Source organism: Cupressus sempervirens, chromosome 9, assembly GCF_028749045.1.
Source record: "Cupressus sempervirens isolate cs-2001-9-10 chromosome 9, ASM2874904v1, whole genome shotgun sequence".
Taxonomy (NCBI): Eukaryota; Viridiplantae; Streptophyta; class Pinopsida; order Cupressales; family Cupressaceae; genus Cupressus; species Cupressus sempervirens.
In genome coordinates this window covers 636,893,912-636,911,688 of record NC_143126.1, presented here as the reverse complement: position 1 = coordinate 636,911,688, position 17,777 = coordinate 636,893,912, and positions in this window count along the sequence as shown.

Genomic DNA, 17,777 nt, shown 5'->3' with positions numbered 1-17,777 from the left:
AAATATACCTATCCAAAATCACCTGGAACATAATCTTGAAAATATTTCCTATGGGGTGTAGCATGGAATGAGGCCCTAAAATCTATTACCCAAGAATTATTAGAATTATCTAAACATAAAATTAAAGCATCTTTTAAACCATTTCTTGTAACATTAGCTTCCTTATTGTCATCTTCATTTCTATCTCCTTGTTTTTTTTTCTGAGACCAACAATCTTTCTTCAAGTGACTAGGTTTTCTATAGTACCAAAAATATGTCTTTCCTTTAGACTAAGAATGTCTTTTCTTTGACTTCCCTCATGACTTGTCATTGAAGGGCCTTTTCCTCTTTGACTTGTTCTTCCTCTGCTCTCCACACTCAATGTAGAACATGATGAGTTTCAAGTTTCATCTGTGTTTTTCCATCACATTTCCTCACTTAGGATAACACCAACAACTTCATCAAATTTCAAAGTATTTAAACTAGAGACAGAGTTACTTATAGCCATAACCAAGCTATTCTAGCTTTCTAGAAAAGAACACAAAATTAAGAAAGCCCTAACCCATTTTCATACTAAATAAAAGCTTCATAAGAAATACCTTATTTAAAGCTGAGGGTTTCTCGTATAACTTAGCCACTGTCTCCATCAACTCTATAGTCATTTTAGCCTTTGATTTATTGAATGTTATAGATGGTGCAAGGTACAATCAAATAGATCCTAGTGCCTTCCTTTCAGGGATCTCCCAATATTCATCTATGATTGTTCCTTGTCTCTTAGCTTTCCCTTCTAATGGCTTCCATAGATCCTTCTGATATAGATAATCTTTCATCTGCATTTTCTATAACTAAAAATTATGATCATTGAATTTTTCAATCTTGAATTTGGAATCCTCCATTTCTCCCACTCAGATTTGAAAGTCATGTCAATCTACAACAACAAACCTCACTCTGATACCAATGTTAGGATTTGAAAAATTCATAACAATATAAGAATAAATAGTTAAATGCAAAAAAAAAAAAAAAACTATAAGAACATAGATAACAAACAAATTTAACATGGTTCACCCAAAACCTGCGCTACGTCCACCTACATAATCATCCAACATTTCTTATTATCCAGTAATTAAAGTACAAACCCTTACAACTCAATATTGGCGCAAGCACAACCTATCTCATTATACATCACATTCAAACAATCCCTAACCCTAAGCTATCTTATATAATATATTCCTGCTTTAGGGTTACAATATGCCTATCTAAATAAGGCACAATAAAATAGGAGCAAAATTTTTTATGTATGATACTTCTCTGATCAGTCATCACAAACTAATTACATGGCATGCATTCACTCAAGCCAGTGAAGAGAAGAATTTTTTTCATCAATAAGTGTCTAAACATTATCCACTATGGTGTTTAACGTGGATAACATGGGAGCCAATGCAGGTATAGTATTATATATGGTTTGCAAACCCCTCAATTCAGTAACATCTTCTTGTATCAAATCTTTAATTTGAGGAGGGTTTTAAGGGGGTAGGAGATCATTTGGTAGAAAAAATTTAGGGGGTATTGGATTGTTTGGTGGAGGGTTTCGAGGAACATTGTTTCGTGGCTCAGTGTTATCAATATCATTTGGGTTAGCCATACCTATTAAATTGTAAAACCACATTTTAAGTTTTTAATTAAAATTAAAAAAATCCATGATTTCTATTAAAAAACCTAATTTTAAATATAATTCATTGAAAACCATCAAATAAACAGAAGCATTACTTACACCAATCATATACCCATTTTTTTATCAAATACTCGAAATGGGGAGAAAAATAATGCAAAATGATTGATTGCTTTCAGGTTTTTTTTTTAAATTTTTAGTCACAAGTTTTGGGTATATGATCTCATGTTAGATACCCAATATGATATTGGGTACCCGATAATGGATTGGATACTCGATAAGGGTTGGTCTAACCTTTTTGCCTTGGTATTAGGATGGGTGGAAAATAGTTAGAGCGGATTTTGAAATGCTTTTAACATTTTAAAACTCCACTTTTTTCACATTGCCATTTTTTGGTAGACCATGATCCTATGCATACCCTTATCATTATTCTAGCCCAATTAAGAGATACAAATCAATCATAAGAACCCACTTATCAAGTGATATATTTTCTTACTATCTTCTATAATTTAGGAATATCTTCTACATGTCCTTGACTATCTAAATGAGCACTTATCCACTTCATTAGGATATAGTGTAGAATACATCCTTAACTACGCTTGACCTGATAATCAATATACAGTCAGTATGACCACATTCTTTGTCTTCCACTTTGTCAATATTCGTAGGAATAATGTTATGTTGACATCAATGATAAACATAGTCATGAATGAAACATGTCAGTCATGTACATGATATCTCATGCTTAGGATACTCCCCCAAAGGAATACCATCAGCATTCATGATAACAATCTCCCACTTTGGCATTGATGGCAACATAGATGAAAAACATTTAAGTTCCAAGAATACCAAATCAAACTCTATTGTTGTTGTTGTTGTTGTTATCTTCTTTTCAAATCCTCTTCATCAATCAAATCTAAAACTCACTGGAACACTACTATGTATGTGCTTTCTCATTCTTACATAGAGGGAAATCAATTGTTCACAACTTCTTCCCAATGGAATCACTCTCATTGGTGCATCTCCCCCATTTTTGTGATCACTCTCCCCCTTTATAAAACTTCTCCCCTATAAATAGGAGATATTTTCATGTATACTTCTCCCTCATTGACATCAATGACAAAGGTTTCAGTATGTCAATCATCTGCTCAAATTCTTCAATCAACTCAAGTGTCCAATGACATTGTTCAATATTAACTATCATGATTCCTTCATGACTTTGCTCATCTTAGATACTCCCTCAAATAGGAACCATCAATACAAGTCCAGATAAATAATAGTGTTTTGTACTACTAGACTGATATTTACTCAGAAGTAGGCAGGGGCATAACCCCAAGCATACCTCACAAATACTCAAATGTATCTTTAGGAAAATGCTATGTAAAGATATATGCAATATATTCTTTTTTACTTACATATTATAATATGATCTCTTTCTCTACAACTTTATGTCTTAAAATATGATACTTAATGGATATATGCTTAGTCTTAGAATGTAGCACAAAATTCTTTGACATATTTTATGCACTTGTATTATCAAAATGTATGATAAAAAGTTTTGAAAACTCTATCCCAATGTCCTTCAACATATGCTTCATCCACATGATTACAATTGTTTGTTACTGCTACATACTCTACTTCTTCTATACTTTGTGAAATATAATTTTGTTTCTTGATTATCCAAGAAACAAATCTTCCTCCAAAAAAAAATGCTCCATCATTAGTGCTCTTTTTGTCATCCATACAGGTCTGCCCAATCTGTGTCACTATATTCAAAAAGTAAAACCACTTGATCTGTCATACCATAGCCCAAAATTAGGTGTACCCTTCAAATATCTATATATTCCTTTTATTAAGACACTGCATAATATACTTCTTTATGATCAACTTGAGATCTTGCTGCTATCCCAACTACATTTTCTATATCTAGTCTAGTGTGAGTCGGATATTAAAAACCTCCAATCATAGATATATACTTCTTTTTCTCAATTGTAGATGTCTCATCTTTTCTATTTAACTTATGACCAGTTATCATAGGTGTACCAATAGGCTTACTATATTCCAAGCCAAATATTTTCAATAAGTCTCTCAAATAAATAGCTTGTGATGAGAAAATGCCATTACTATTCTGTACAATCTGTAGACCCAAGAAAAATTATCTCACCAATCATGGTCATCTCAAACTCATTCTTTATTTCATTAGAAAATTTATCACTTGCTTCATCATTTCCTCCAAATATTATGTCATCCACAAATATCATAATAATCAAAAATTCATTATTAATTTTTTTCAAATATAAATTACTATATGTCATACCTTTAGCAAATCCCATTTTTTCCAAATATTTATCCAATCTTGGATACAAGGTTCTAGGTGCTTACTTTAGACCATACAATGCTTTCTTTAATTTGCATACCATGTTCTCTTCTTCTGTCAAAAGAAAACCTTTAAGCTACTCAATGTAAATTTCTTCTTCAAGTTCTCCATTCAAAAATGTTGACTTTACATCCATCTGATACATTTTAAACTTCTTACTTGTTGCATAAGTCAAGAACATTCTTACTAGTTCAAGTATGGCAACAGGGGCAAATGTTTCCTCATATTCTATGCCTTCTTGTTGTGAATATCAGTTGCATATCAATCTTGCTTTATTCCTCATAACCTCACCTTGTTCATTCATCTTATTTTTGAATACCCATTGAGTTCCTATGACATTCTTTTCTTTAGGTCAAGGAACAAATTTCCATGTCTCATTCTTCACAATTTGATCTAGTTATTCCTTCATTGCTTGAATCCAATGATCATCCTTGCATGCCTCATCTGCACTCTTTGGTTCAACTTGAGAAATCAAACATAATTGCTCATTTACTCTATTTCTTGTCACAACTCCTTTTTCTTTGTGATGTGAATATCAGGATTTAACTGTGTGATTTTTGAGTCAAACTCGATGACCCATGTTTCATGAGTAGTGATTCAACATGAATCCTTTTTCTTTGCTTCCAATAATCTGATTCTCAGGGTTGTTCTTTGTGAAATTCATGTTCATTGTAGGTGTTGTTGTTTCAATTCTTGCTTCTTCTCTACGTATTGATCTTGGTTTTTCTCTTTGTTCAACAATTTGAACATCATTCTGCAAATCATTGTTAATCTTAAAGAAAACTTCAATATTTTCTTTAACAACTTTAGAATTATCTTCTTCTTCATCAAAAATATATTCCAACATTCTCTCTTTAACTCCAAACTTTTCATCCACTTTTACATTTGCACATTCAACAATAGTCTTAGTTCTTTGATTAAAACATCTATAAGATTTATTTTTTAATGAATAATCAAACCAATATCATTATCTCTTTTATGTAATATTTACTTCCAAAAAAATTAAGTATTTTATTGAAGGTGCATTTCCAAACCATAAATCACAGGAAGTCTTAGTTGTACCTTTTCTAATCTGCACTTTGTGTTGTGATGTGGAGCCTAATCAGACTCAGAGGTTTATTTAATGCAATAGATTATTTCTATTATTCTAGCTCTAATTTTACAAGTGGCAAAAGATTATATAAAAAGGCTTAGGGTTACGGATTTCATGATGAATGGTGATATTGTAGCTTCTTGTGGCGGTATTGAGTTGTAAGGGATTACAGATTGTAATCAAATTGTAATCACTAGATAACTTGTCGTTGGTGGATGTAGCCCAGAGATTGCATGAACCACATTAAATTTTGGTGTCTTGTGTTCTCTTTTATGCGATCTACTATTTTCTAGTATTGGTTATATTTGCATGTAACTATTATTTCTATCTAGGTTAATCCTAACAAGTGGTATCAAAGCTAGACAATCATCATTTTTTTTAGCCAGACCTTCATCTTTTTTTAGCAATCCTCTGCAAGAAGGTCTCACAATTAAGTGGGAGTCTCATGGTTGAGTGGGAGAAATGGTAGACAAGGGTAAGCTAAGTGTTGACAAGTTTAATGGAAAAAAAATTTAGTTATGGAAAATGCAAATGGAGGACTATCTTTATCAAAAGGATTTGTGGAAGCCATTGGAAGGAAAAACTAAGAATCAAGGATCTATGACAAATGATGACTGGGACTTTTTAGATAGAAAGGCACTTGGAAGCATTTTATTATGCCTGGCACTATTGGTGGCATTTAATATTACAAAAGCGAAGATGATAGAAGAGTTGATGCAAACCATTGCAAAACTGTATGAAAAGCACTCTGTTGTAAACAAGATATTTCTCATGAAGAATTTATTTAATATGAAATAAGAGAATTTGGATCTATTTTAGATCATTTAAATGAGTTTAATATTATTACTATTCAGTTATCTTCTTTGGGTATCAATTTTGATGAAGAAATTAGGTCTCTCTTGATTTTGTGTTCTTTTCCTAAAAGCTGGAATGTCTTGGTAATGGCTATGAGTAATTTTTTTTCTAGATCTAATACCCTAAAATATGATCATATGATCAATGTTATTTTGAGTGAGGAAACTCATAGGAAAACTTTAGGTGGATCTACATTAAGAAGTGCTTTGAACACACAAACCAAAGGCAAAATGACTAAGAGAGGAAATAATTTTGAAAATCATAGGAAATAAAGAGTAAAGTCAAAGGGGAAGAGGTCTCAATCTAGAGGACCAATAAATTATTGGTACTGTGGAAAATTAGGGCATAAGAAGAAAGATTCTTTGACTTGAAAGAACAATGAAGGAGATAAACTAGAAGGGAACAAGGAGGCAAATATAGTAAGTAACAAATTTGAAGAGGATGCTTTGCTTCTATCTTTAGAAACTATTGATGATTCATGGGTTTTAGATTATGGTGCCTCATTTCATGCTACACTTCATAGAGGTTATTTCATTGATTATGTCCAAGGGGATTTTGGGCTTGTTTATTTGGGGGATAATGAACCCTGTCAGATTTTTGGAAAGGAAAGTTAAGATTAAGTTGTGGAATGGGAATCATTAGCTACTACATGAGGTAAGACATGCTCCAAGGCTGAGTAAGAATTTCATTTTAGTAGGGAAACTCGGTGATGAGGGTTGTGTAGTTACTTTTAATGATAAAAATTGGAAGGTTTCAAAAGATTCCCTTGTAGTAGCAAAAGGTGTGAAAGTAGGTACCTTATATCTTTGCATAGGTCATATTGTTCCTTCTACTTTGATTGTTTCAGAGAAAAATGAATGTTCAGGAATAGTCGCTACAATTGAGCAGGGAGAACAAATAGTTGTTGTAGATTCTGATACAGTGTTGTGGCACAATAGACTTGGGCAAATGAGTGAGAAAGGTATGAAAGTACTTCATTCAAAGAAAGTTTTACCAGGTCTGAAATGTGTTAATATGGATTTTAGTGAAAGCTACGTATGGAAAACAAAAGAGAGTGATTTTTGTGGAGACTGAGAAGGAAAATAAAAGCGAGAAATTAGAACTTGTGCATACATATGTATGGAGACCAACTCAAGTATCTTCCCTTGGTGGATCTCATTATTATGTTACATTTATTAATGATGTAACTAAAAAAGTATGGTTTTATTTCCTTTAGACAGAAATCTAATGTATTTCAAACTTTTAAGAAATAGAAATGCTTGGTTGAAAATGAGATTGGAAAGAAATTAAAATGTCTTAGATCTGATAATGGTGGTGAGTATCGCAGTTATGAATTTAAAGATTATTGCTCCACTAATGGTATTCATATGAAAAAATTATTCCAAGGACTCCATGGGAAAATGGAGTGGTTGAACACATAAACATGACTATAATGGAGCATGCAAGAAGTATGAGGTTGCATCTAGGGTTGCCCTTAAACATGTGGATGGAGACTGTTACTAATATTGTATATTTGATTAATAGAGATCCCTCTACTCCTTTGGGTTGTGCTATTTTAGATGAAGCATGGACTGGTAAGAAGGTGAGTTATTCTTTTCTCAAAACCTTTGGTTGTGAAGCATTTGCTCATATAGATTCTAAAAATTGAACCAAGCTAGAAGCTAACTCAAAGAAATTTCTATTTATTGGATATGACATTAATGAATTTGGTTATAGGATTTGGGATTTTGAAAATCATAAAATTATAAGAAGTAGGGATGTCATATTTGATGAGAAAGAGTTGTACAAAAATCTATTGCAGCAACATGAGAAGAAAGAAAATGATTATGTAGGGTTGGATGATATGCTAGAAGCCAATGTTCTAGCAATTCCTTATAAAGTGCAACAAATGCAACAACAAATACCACACAGCCCAATGAATGTTAGATAGTCAACAAGGATGAGTTGACCTCTAGAAAGATTTTTTTCTTCCTTGTATTCTATTTTACTTATTGATGCTAGTGAACCTGAATGTTATGATGAAGTTGTGCAGGAGAATACAAAGATTGAGAGGGAGTCTACAATGAAAGAAGAAATGGACTCTTTGCTAAAAAATAAGAGATGGGATTTATGCAAGTTGCCTACAAGTAAAAAGGCTTTATAGAATAAGTCAGTTTATAGGTTGATAGAAGAGGATGGAGGCAAGAAAATATTTAAAGCCATTTTAGTTGTAAAAGGATTTGTACAGAAAAAAAAAGGCATTGATTTTGATGAGATATTCTCTCATGTTGTCAAAATGACTTCTATTGACACTATTTTAAGTATTGTGGCTACTGAAGATTTGCATTTGGAGTAGCTTGATGTTAAAATAGCCTTCCTTCATGGTGATTTGGATGAAGAGATATATATGGCTTAACCATAGGGATTTGAGGTCAAAGGTAAGGAGAACTTAGTGTGCAAATTGAAGAAAAGTTTATATGACTTGAAGCAAGAACCTTAGCAGTGGTATCTAAAATTTGATTGTTTTATGCATGAGCATGGATATAGTAGGTGTCATTCATATTATTATTTTATTTTAAGAGGTTAGATTATGATAGCTACATTATTTTATGTTTATATGTTGATGATATGCTTGTAGTTGGGTCTAACAAGGTTCATATTAAGGGGTTGAAATGCCAGTTAGCACATGCATTTGATATGAAGGATTTGGAGGTAGAAAAACATATCCTTTGTATGAAGATTTGTGGAGATAGGAAGAAAAAGAAATTGAGATTATCCCAGGCTGATCATATTGAGAAGGTGTTGCAACATTTCTCTATGGAGAATGCTAAAGCTATCAACACACCTTTACCTAGTCATTTGAAGTTGACTATAGAGATGTGTCCAAGAGACAAAAAGAGGAGGGCAAGATGTCTAAGGTACCTTATGCTTTATCTATAGGAAGCTTGATGTATGCTATGGTATGTACTAGGCCAGATATTGCACATGTAGTGGAGTTATTAGTAGGTATATGAGTCATCCAAGAATTGAGCATTAGAATGTAGTTAAATGGATTCTCAAGTATTTGAGAGGAACATCCAGTAAGTGTTTACACTTTGGGGGATCTACTACTAATTTATAGGGCTATTTTGACTCAAATTTGGTAGGGGATATGGATACTAGGCAGAGTACTATAGGTTATGTATTTACTATTGGTGGGGTAGCTGTGAGCTAAGTTTCTAGGTTATAGAAGGTTAATGCTTTATCCACTTTAGAGGCAGAGTAAGTTGTTGCTATAGAGGCAACTAAGTAGATGATATGGCTTCAATTCTTCTTGAAATAATTGGGACACCCTTAGAAGGATAATTATTTTTTTATAGATAGTCAAAGTGCCATTCAACTTGCAAAGAATTCAGCTTTGCATTCAAAGACAAAACACATATAGTTGTGGTACCATTTCATTTGGTTAGATTTGGATGATGGATAGCTAAAGCTGGAGAAGATAAATACAAATGATAATCTAGCAAATATGTTTACAAAGGTTATGACAATGGAGAATTTGAATTCCTCTTCACTTCAGTTGGTCTTCTAGAGTGAACAAAATAAAAGAATAATAAAGTCCAAGGTGGTTTGATATTCCAGTGGGAGTTACAAGTTTAGTAGTGCTATGATCAGTCTCCAAGTGAGAGGTTATTATTGTGGAATATGATCAGTCTCTAAGTGGGATTTGTTGTGATGTGGAGCCTAATTAGACTTAAAAATTTATTCAATGTAATTTTCCTCCAGATTATTTCTACGAGGGTTTAGGGTAGTGCCTCTAAGATGTATGAGGTGGGCTCAAGGGACAACACCCCCGCAGGGGTTTTCAGGGTAGTGCCCTTGAAGCCAAAAATGCCCTTATATTGTAAAAGGTGTCAGCTACTATTTTTATATTATTCTAGCCCTAATTTTATAAGTGGCAAAAGCTTGTATAAAAAGGCTTAGGGTTAGGGATTTCATGATAAATTGTGATATTGTAGCTTCTTATGGCAGTATTGAGCTGGAAGGGATTACAGATTGTAATCAGGTTGTAGTCACTAGATAATAATAATATTGGACTTTTTGTTGGTGGACGTAGCCCAAGGATTGGGTGAACCATGTTAAATCTTGGTGTCTGGTGTTCTCTTTTATGCGATCTACTATTTTTTGGTATTGGTTATATTTGCATGTAACTATTATTTTTGTCTAAGGTTAATTCTAACACTTTGTTCATGGTGTATATTGTTTTATTGATTATTTCTCTCAAAATGTATTAGATACATCATTCTCAAACATCATGGCTCTTGTTTCTTTTGTTACAGACCTATTTCTTTTTCCAACAATCCCATTTTCCTCAGGGGTCTTAGGTGTTGATAGTTGTCTCTTAATACCATTTTCTTCACACAAGATGTTAAACTCTTGAAGTAAATTCTTCAGCTCTATCTGATCTCAAAGAAAATCTAATAAAATAAATGATAAAGAGAAACATATAGTTCAAACATTTTTTAAAAGTCTAATAAATATTAATTTAAATATAGTTCTCACAAATCTATAAAAACATCAAAGCGGCCAATGCTATAAATTAAATGAGCAAAGAAGTTCCTAACATCATAACTGTGTTTATTATTTGGGGAATAAAAAAGATGGGGATGACTGTTATGATAGATCTATGAGGGATAAATCAAGACATTCACAACAAGAGAAGAAATGGGCTTTAAAGTCCTTATAGTTTTAGTCAAGGGGTTCCATTGCGCTCGGTAAAGAAGACATTTCTCTCACACCAACCAATATCATAACCACAAATCTTTTTTCTCAAATGCAACAAGGAATGCAATGTTCTTAAGGCATGTGATTTTGATTTTAAGAACTAGAAGGAACCATAAATTCTTAATAATAGGACAGGCATGGCAAATTAACAGGACAACAAGTGATGATTCCATCAAATAGTATACGACTAAAGTTGGTTATAAAGTTGGTTATACATTCATGATGAAGCTATTAATGGCTCCTAATCACAATGACAATGACTATAATGAATAGAGGTCAAAGAACATTGTTGACAATGTCCAAATCTTCAAGAAGGAAAATATAATGCGCATTGCCCAAATGTTAGAAAAGGAAAAATAAATCACCCACATGACTACTCAAATAGTAGGGAAGGAAGACAAAATTATTGAATTCAATACCCAAATATTTTTAAACAAAAAAATATATAAACAATAGTATCATATTAGTATCCAAATGTTAGGAAAGTGGAAAAAAATTATGCAAAGGAAATGTTAGAAAAGTGAAAAGAAATTACTCTCAAACACACCAATACCCTAAAAGATAGAACTTTCATAGAACTTCCAAATTAAAAAGATTTATTCTACAAAAGAATTCACTATGAACCAAAATAGTAGATTTAATTTTGAAATAGTTCATTGAATCTACCTCTGGCCACAAATTGCAGATGTCAAAATCTTTTAAACGTCGTAGTGGATGACCAAATTACCGCCTTTCTATCCCAAAAAATTAGAGGAGAAAATCACTATCTTTTTATCCCACAAGAGAAGATGAACATGTATGAAGGATTGAAAAATAGGCAAGATCCCAAGGTTTTAATAAAATATGAGCTAAACTCATGGCATGCAGAAATGAAAATACACATTAAATTTATAGGAAAAACATTAAAGGACACATTTATTGCCCTGAAATATGATAATGTCATTAGTTGTCACTAACACTATATAATTAAGTATTTTTTTAATTAAATATAATTTCTTCACTGTATTTTACAGTACCAACCAATAAGATTTGAGTTTAATGGCAATTTTTTATTTTTTTATTTCAATAAATATGAAGAAAAATTGAACTTTATAATAAATTTTGATCTGAGAATAATTCTAAAATATGATTGGACAAATTAATTAGTTTTAGAAATCTAAGATATCCAATAGTTTATTTGCCTTTGGTAGGAACTAATAATGTCTCATAATGGCCATCCTCTAATTCCAATTATGCAATTAGACCTTTGAACCACTTATTTGTGTGACACATAGTATGTAGGATCATAGGGTCCTAGTGGTCAAAGATGGTCAGAACCATCCTAGGTAGGTGATAGGGAGTCCCATGTTGTCTATGGACTAAATGGCTCATTTGTAACCTAGTAGGATGGTCCTAATGTATTTTTTCTAGGAAAGTTTCCAAAGGTTGCTAAAACGCATAAAAGTCAAAAATTTGTAAGATTGGCAACATTGTCAATGTTGCTCAAACTTTCAATTAGGCCTCTATATGTATAATTGGTTTCAAATTCAATTGTAATTAGTTAAAGGAATATTTTTATGACCAATATGGTTGATTAATATTTTACCTTGAAGATGTGTAGAGAAATAATGAATATCTATTTTTAATACGTTGGCAAGAAACATGCAACTTTTAGTTTTGATTCATTTTCTATTTGTGTATTGATTGAATTTATGAGGAGCTAATCAAGGAAGTGTAGTTCAATGTCTTAACTTTCAAATGTATGTGATCTAGTCCATTTTGGTGTTGAAAAAAGAAATATCCGTCTGATTTCCCAAAACTAGACTAAAACTTTGCCAAACCCTAAGGTTTTGGGCAGATATGTATTTCCCCAAACATTTTGCCATGAAAACTAGCTAATTTTTTAGAAAATGTTAGGTATGAACATTTACTATAATATTTAAAGTGGGAAGAAGAATTTTTAGATATTCTATTTTCAAGGTGATGCCCTAGGCTTGGCATAAGGGATGTAACAAGCCTAAAACTAAGCAATTCATGTTCTAGAAGAGGAAATTGGGAAAACTAGTGTGAAGAGAGTGTCTTAGAAGACCCATTAAGAGTGTGTAGACATAATCAAACATTGGATTTTACTCAAAATGGAATTTTGGTGGAAATATTGGAGCAAATTGGTATTGAAGTTTAAAATAGGCTCAATTAAGGGTTTTCTAGTTGAGCAATTCAATAGAAAAACCCATATGCCAAAAATGTGAAATACCAATGAAGGGCCAAAATGGTACTCAAATATAGGATTAGTTTATATGCTTGTTTAGGAAGATTAGGAGTTATGACATGAAACATTAAAAGGAAGGCTAATTAAATCGAGTCTTCTAATAGGCCAACTTTGTAACCATTGGTCTTAAGGGATCTAGAACCAAATTAAAAGGTGGGAGTTTATTAAAAAATTATGTTGTGAATGTGTAATATTCCATCAATGTTTCCATGACATATTTTGTGGAAAGATCTTGATTTTGAGTAAGGGATTAGATCACAAGTCAACCCTTGGGAAGAGAGTTGGGAACTCTCAAATGAGTTTTTGGTTTCTCTTTGAAGGGTCACTAGGAGGTTAACCCAAAGCATTAAAAATTACTTCAATGGACCATAGGATGGTTACTTAAGATGACAAGGAAATTTTATATTCTAAAAATAAACTATAAGGCAATCTAGGCCCTTTGCATCATATCGGTATCAAAGCCAATTAGGTGATTGATCATTGTATGTCAATAGAAGAGTTTGAAGGTGAGGCTTGTACAATGCCTCCAAAGAAGGTAGATTGGTTACAAGAGATCCAAGAGATGGAGAAAAGGATAATAGAAGAATGACAAGCCACAATGGTGGAAAAAATTAGTAAACTTAAAGGGAAAAAGTGGATTTAGAGATTCAGAAGACAAGGAGAGAGAAGTAAAGAAAGTAAGGGCATGTTTATAAACACCCTCAAAGTAATTCAAACTAAAGAAAAACAAAATGTTGCTAGTTTTCATGGGAAGTTGAAAAGAGATGATGTTTTAAGTGGGTAGAAACCATGGAAAATTCCTTTGAATATAGGGAAATTGTAGAAGATAAAAATGTGAAGTTTGCAAAGATAGGGTTGGAAAGCTATTCTTTAGCCCAGTGGAATTACATTTAGAATGAATGGCTTAAGATGTAGAAGAATATGATTAATTCATGGAATATAATGGTGACATTAATGAGTGGAAAGTTCATGCTGACAGATTATGATGTAAATATCATACGAAGACTCCATAATATAAGACAAAAGGATATGGATGTAGCTACTTAGATAGAGGAGTTTCACAAGTTAAGTTTTAATACCAACCATTTTGAGGATGAAAAAGACATAGTTGAAAGATATTTGAACAAGTTGAGGTTCAATATATAGGATGAAATGAGTTTGGCATTTCCTGTTAATTTAGATGAATTCTTTTAGTTGGTTATAAGGGCTAAAGAGAAGTTGAGAAGAAAAGGGGGGAAAGACAATAGAGGAAGAGGAGGAAAGAAACAAATTGGTAAAAGGAGATAAAATATTGGAGGAAATAATAATTTTGGAAGAGGCAATGCTAAGCCTAATTTTAATGTCCCCACTATTAGGGTTATCTTGGGAAATATCCCTATTGATTATACATGGACTATTGTTATTAAAAAATCAATAGTGTATGAAGTTACTTCATAAATCTCATCATTGAATTATCATTTCCTATTAAAAATTATAATTTCAAAGGAAACTTCAAAGGAAGGAGACACAATGGAAGGGGTAGATTTGGAGGATAGGAAGGGAACCTACCATCTTTACTAGAATATTTTATAACTATAATCAAGTGGATCATTCATAAAGATGATGCTCAAAGAGACAAGCCTCTAACACAGACCATCAAGGAGGAGAAAAATGATCTCAAATAGTGTAGGAAGACAAAGTGTTACTTCACCCATTGGAAGGGCAGGACCAGTTCATGATGGAGAGATTTTTATGATCAAGAGAACATTGTTAAAGGTATTATTGGCCATTTTTACCTCATTCAGCCCATCACTAATATCGGATCAAAGAATCCTTTTATGGATTGGGTTCCTGGCAAATGAGATCCCACTGCTCTCATTTTTTTTATGAGCTATCTATCATCTTCCAAATTTGCATAAGATGTTGTCATGTGTCATAATTTTGGTGCCCCTTCATATTGTGGGGTTTCCATGAGGCTTTGGGATCTAGAATTCTGCCTCATTGCAAAGGGTATCATCTCTGACGTTTAAGTTAGCCTATCATGTATGCGTAGATCGATGACCAAAATTTAATAAAAGATTAAAAGATCACTATCTATTATATCAAATAGAATATGTTAGATATTGTCATGTGTCTCCATTCTATAGTTTCTTCACATTTCAATGCTTCTTTAATGCTTCAAAATCTAGAATAGTGTCATGTGGTGGGGGGGATTTGCATTGACAGTCACTATTTGATTTCAAGAAAACAAGTTTTTTCTCCCCTTGGTTTCTTCTGCCATGGCACACCATCAAGACTAGTTTTTCAATTCCTAGCTACTTCTTAGGCCTTAATTGGCATGGCACCAATGCACTACATGCCTATTTAATGTATCAAATGATCAATTTTTTGGCGATTTGATCTCTTGTGGTGGGGTGCACTTATTTCGCTCTCATCCTATCACTTCTAGCAGCAATTGTATTTCATGATCAAATTTCCCTTTTGATTCTCAGTTATTGATCTTGTCGACAATCCAACTCTGTGGTAGTTATATTTTAAACTCAATGTTGTATCTAGGTTATGCCTATACCCTATAAAGGCAAGTTTTGTATCTTTTTATCGGATTGATCTCTCTTTCTCTGATTCTTTGACAGTAGCTTTCTAGGCTCTATGATTGTAATTTCCCTTTCCTTGCAAATAATATGACCTCTTGGTTTATCTTCTCCCACCATTAATGTTTTTCATTCTCCCTTGCCTTCAAATGATCAATGTTTTGGCGATTTGATCTCTTGCAGTGGGGTGCACTTATTTTGGTCTCATCCTATCACTTCTAGCAGCAATTGTATTTTATGATCAAATTCCCCTTATGATTCTCAATTATTTATCTCATCTGCAATCCAAATCCATGGTAGTTATATTTTAAGCTCAAGGTTGTATATGGGTTATGCCTATACCCTATAAAGGTGAGTTTTGTATCTTTTTATCAGATTGATCTCTCTTTTTATGATTCTTTAACAGTAGCTTTATATGCTCTATGATTGTAATTTCCCTTTCCTTGCAAATAATATGACCTCTTAGTTTATCTTCTCCCACCATTAATTTTGTGCATGCTCCCTTTCCTTCTCTTATTCCCTTAAGTTATATGTTGTATCTACTTTGCTTTTTTTTAATGATATCTTGTGGAGGTCCTTTTTCTCATAGTATTTCATCTAGTTCTTGATCTGCATATGAGTTGTAAGGGTAATTATGGTTAGGGATTTTTGTATATTGGATCCATATCAATGCATAGAGTAGTCTTGGGTTGCATCACCTCCTTTCATTCCAGCTTTAGATTAGAAAGTCCTTCTCCCTGTTTCTTTCAAAGAAGTAGTTTAGTGTGCACCTAATAGTAAGGAAGTGGAACTTCTCTGAAGATTCAACCTCCAAAAAAAAAAAAAATCCCACACTTGGAGGTCATTTCCATGTTACACAAGGTCACTTGAGGGTGATACCTTAAGCAAGGGTGTAGAATTTTGTGTCAACAATTTTTGGCACACCCACTAGGACTCCATTCAAGCTTACTAAGAAGTCTACTAGTTTGTTGGTGTCAATTAAATAACTTCAAATTATATGCTGAGAAGATAGTGTTTCTTTTAGAATTTTGGCCTTCAAAGGCTCACATTCAAGCACTTCGCAACTCCATCTCTACATCTTGGTTTCCAGACCAAAAGTGTTGTAATTCATGCCCAAGGTTTAAACAAGGGCATCTTCTAGAGGTATTTTTTAGTTTATTAATATTTCATTTTCAAATCCTAGAAGAAAAATAAGTAGACTCTCTCTATCACCAATTAGGATTTCAAAAGTAGCACATATGCTTACTAGATCTTTATCTACTCCTCCAATTGATAAATCACAACCTATAGTATCATATTTTCATCTGAATAGATCATTATTCCATATGTCCCTCCCTAGGAATCAGGTTTTTGCTACCTTCAATGGAGGGAGTCCTCTCATCTTATCCCAAAGACATGAAATCCCAGTGTTTGCTCTTAAAATTCTACTAGGTTCTACTAGTAAAACTTTTATTTCCCCAATAGAACACATTTAGGAAGTTTCAAACATCTACAATATATGTGGTATTATAGAGGATGATGTTGTTGTTGGACTTTTAGCCTCATCATTAAAGGGAAAATATTTATAATGCTCTAGGATATTACCACATAACTCTATCAATAAATAGGATGAGTTATGAGAAAAATTATGCAAACATTTTGAAGACTAGAGTGACCATCTATCACTTTTAGAGTAGCTAACTACAATCAAGAGAGAAACTCGTGAGTTTATGATAGATTTCAATTATAAATTCCAAAAAACATGGGATATAATTCATGTTGCAGTAAAACCTTCCCCTAGTATTGCCTTTTAATATTACATAAGAGCTTTCAATAGTGATATTGCCACTACTTTACAAATCATGGGAGGGGATACCTTGCCAGTCACATATGAGATTGTTGTTAGAGCTGAGAATACTTTGATTCAAGGAGGGAAATTAGCCCTAAGACCCCCAGTGCCTCTATTTCCTAAGATACCTATTCATCAACCTTTAGTAGCCCCTATTCCTACCACATCCACAAGTTAACATCTTTCCATAACTCCAATAGAATCTAGATCTTCTAATGAGTTAGGAGAGTTGAAGAACATGATGCAAGCTTTGATGCAAAATGTTGACAAGGTCAAGGATCAGAGCATTGATATGGATAAGAGGTTTCAAGACCATTCCTCAATGGTTCAAAATGAATAATAAGTTGGTGACCTTGGAAAGGAAACAAGCTCAAAACATTAGACCTTTCCAAAATCATATAGAACCATCCCAAGC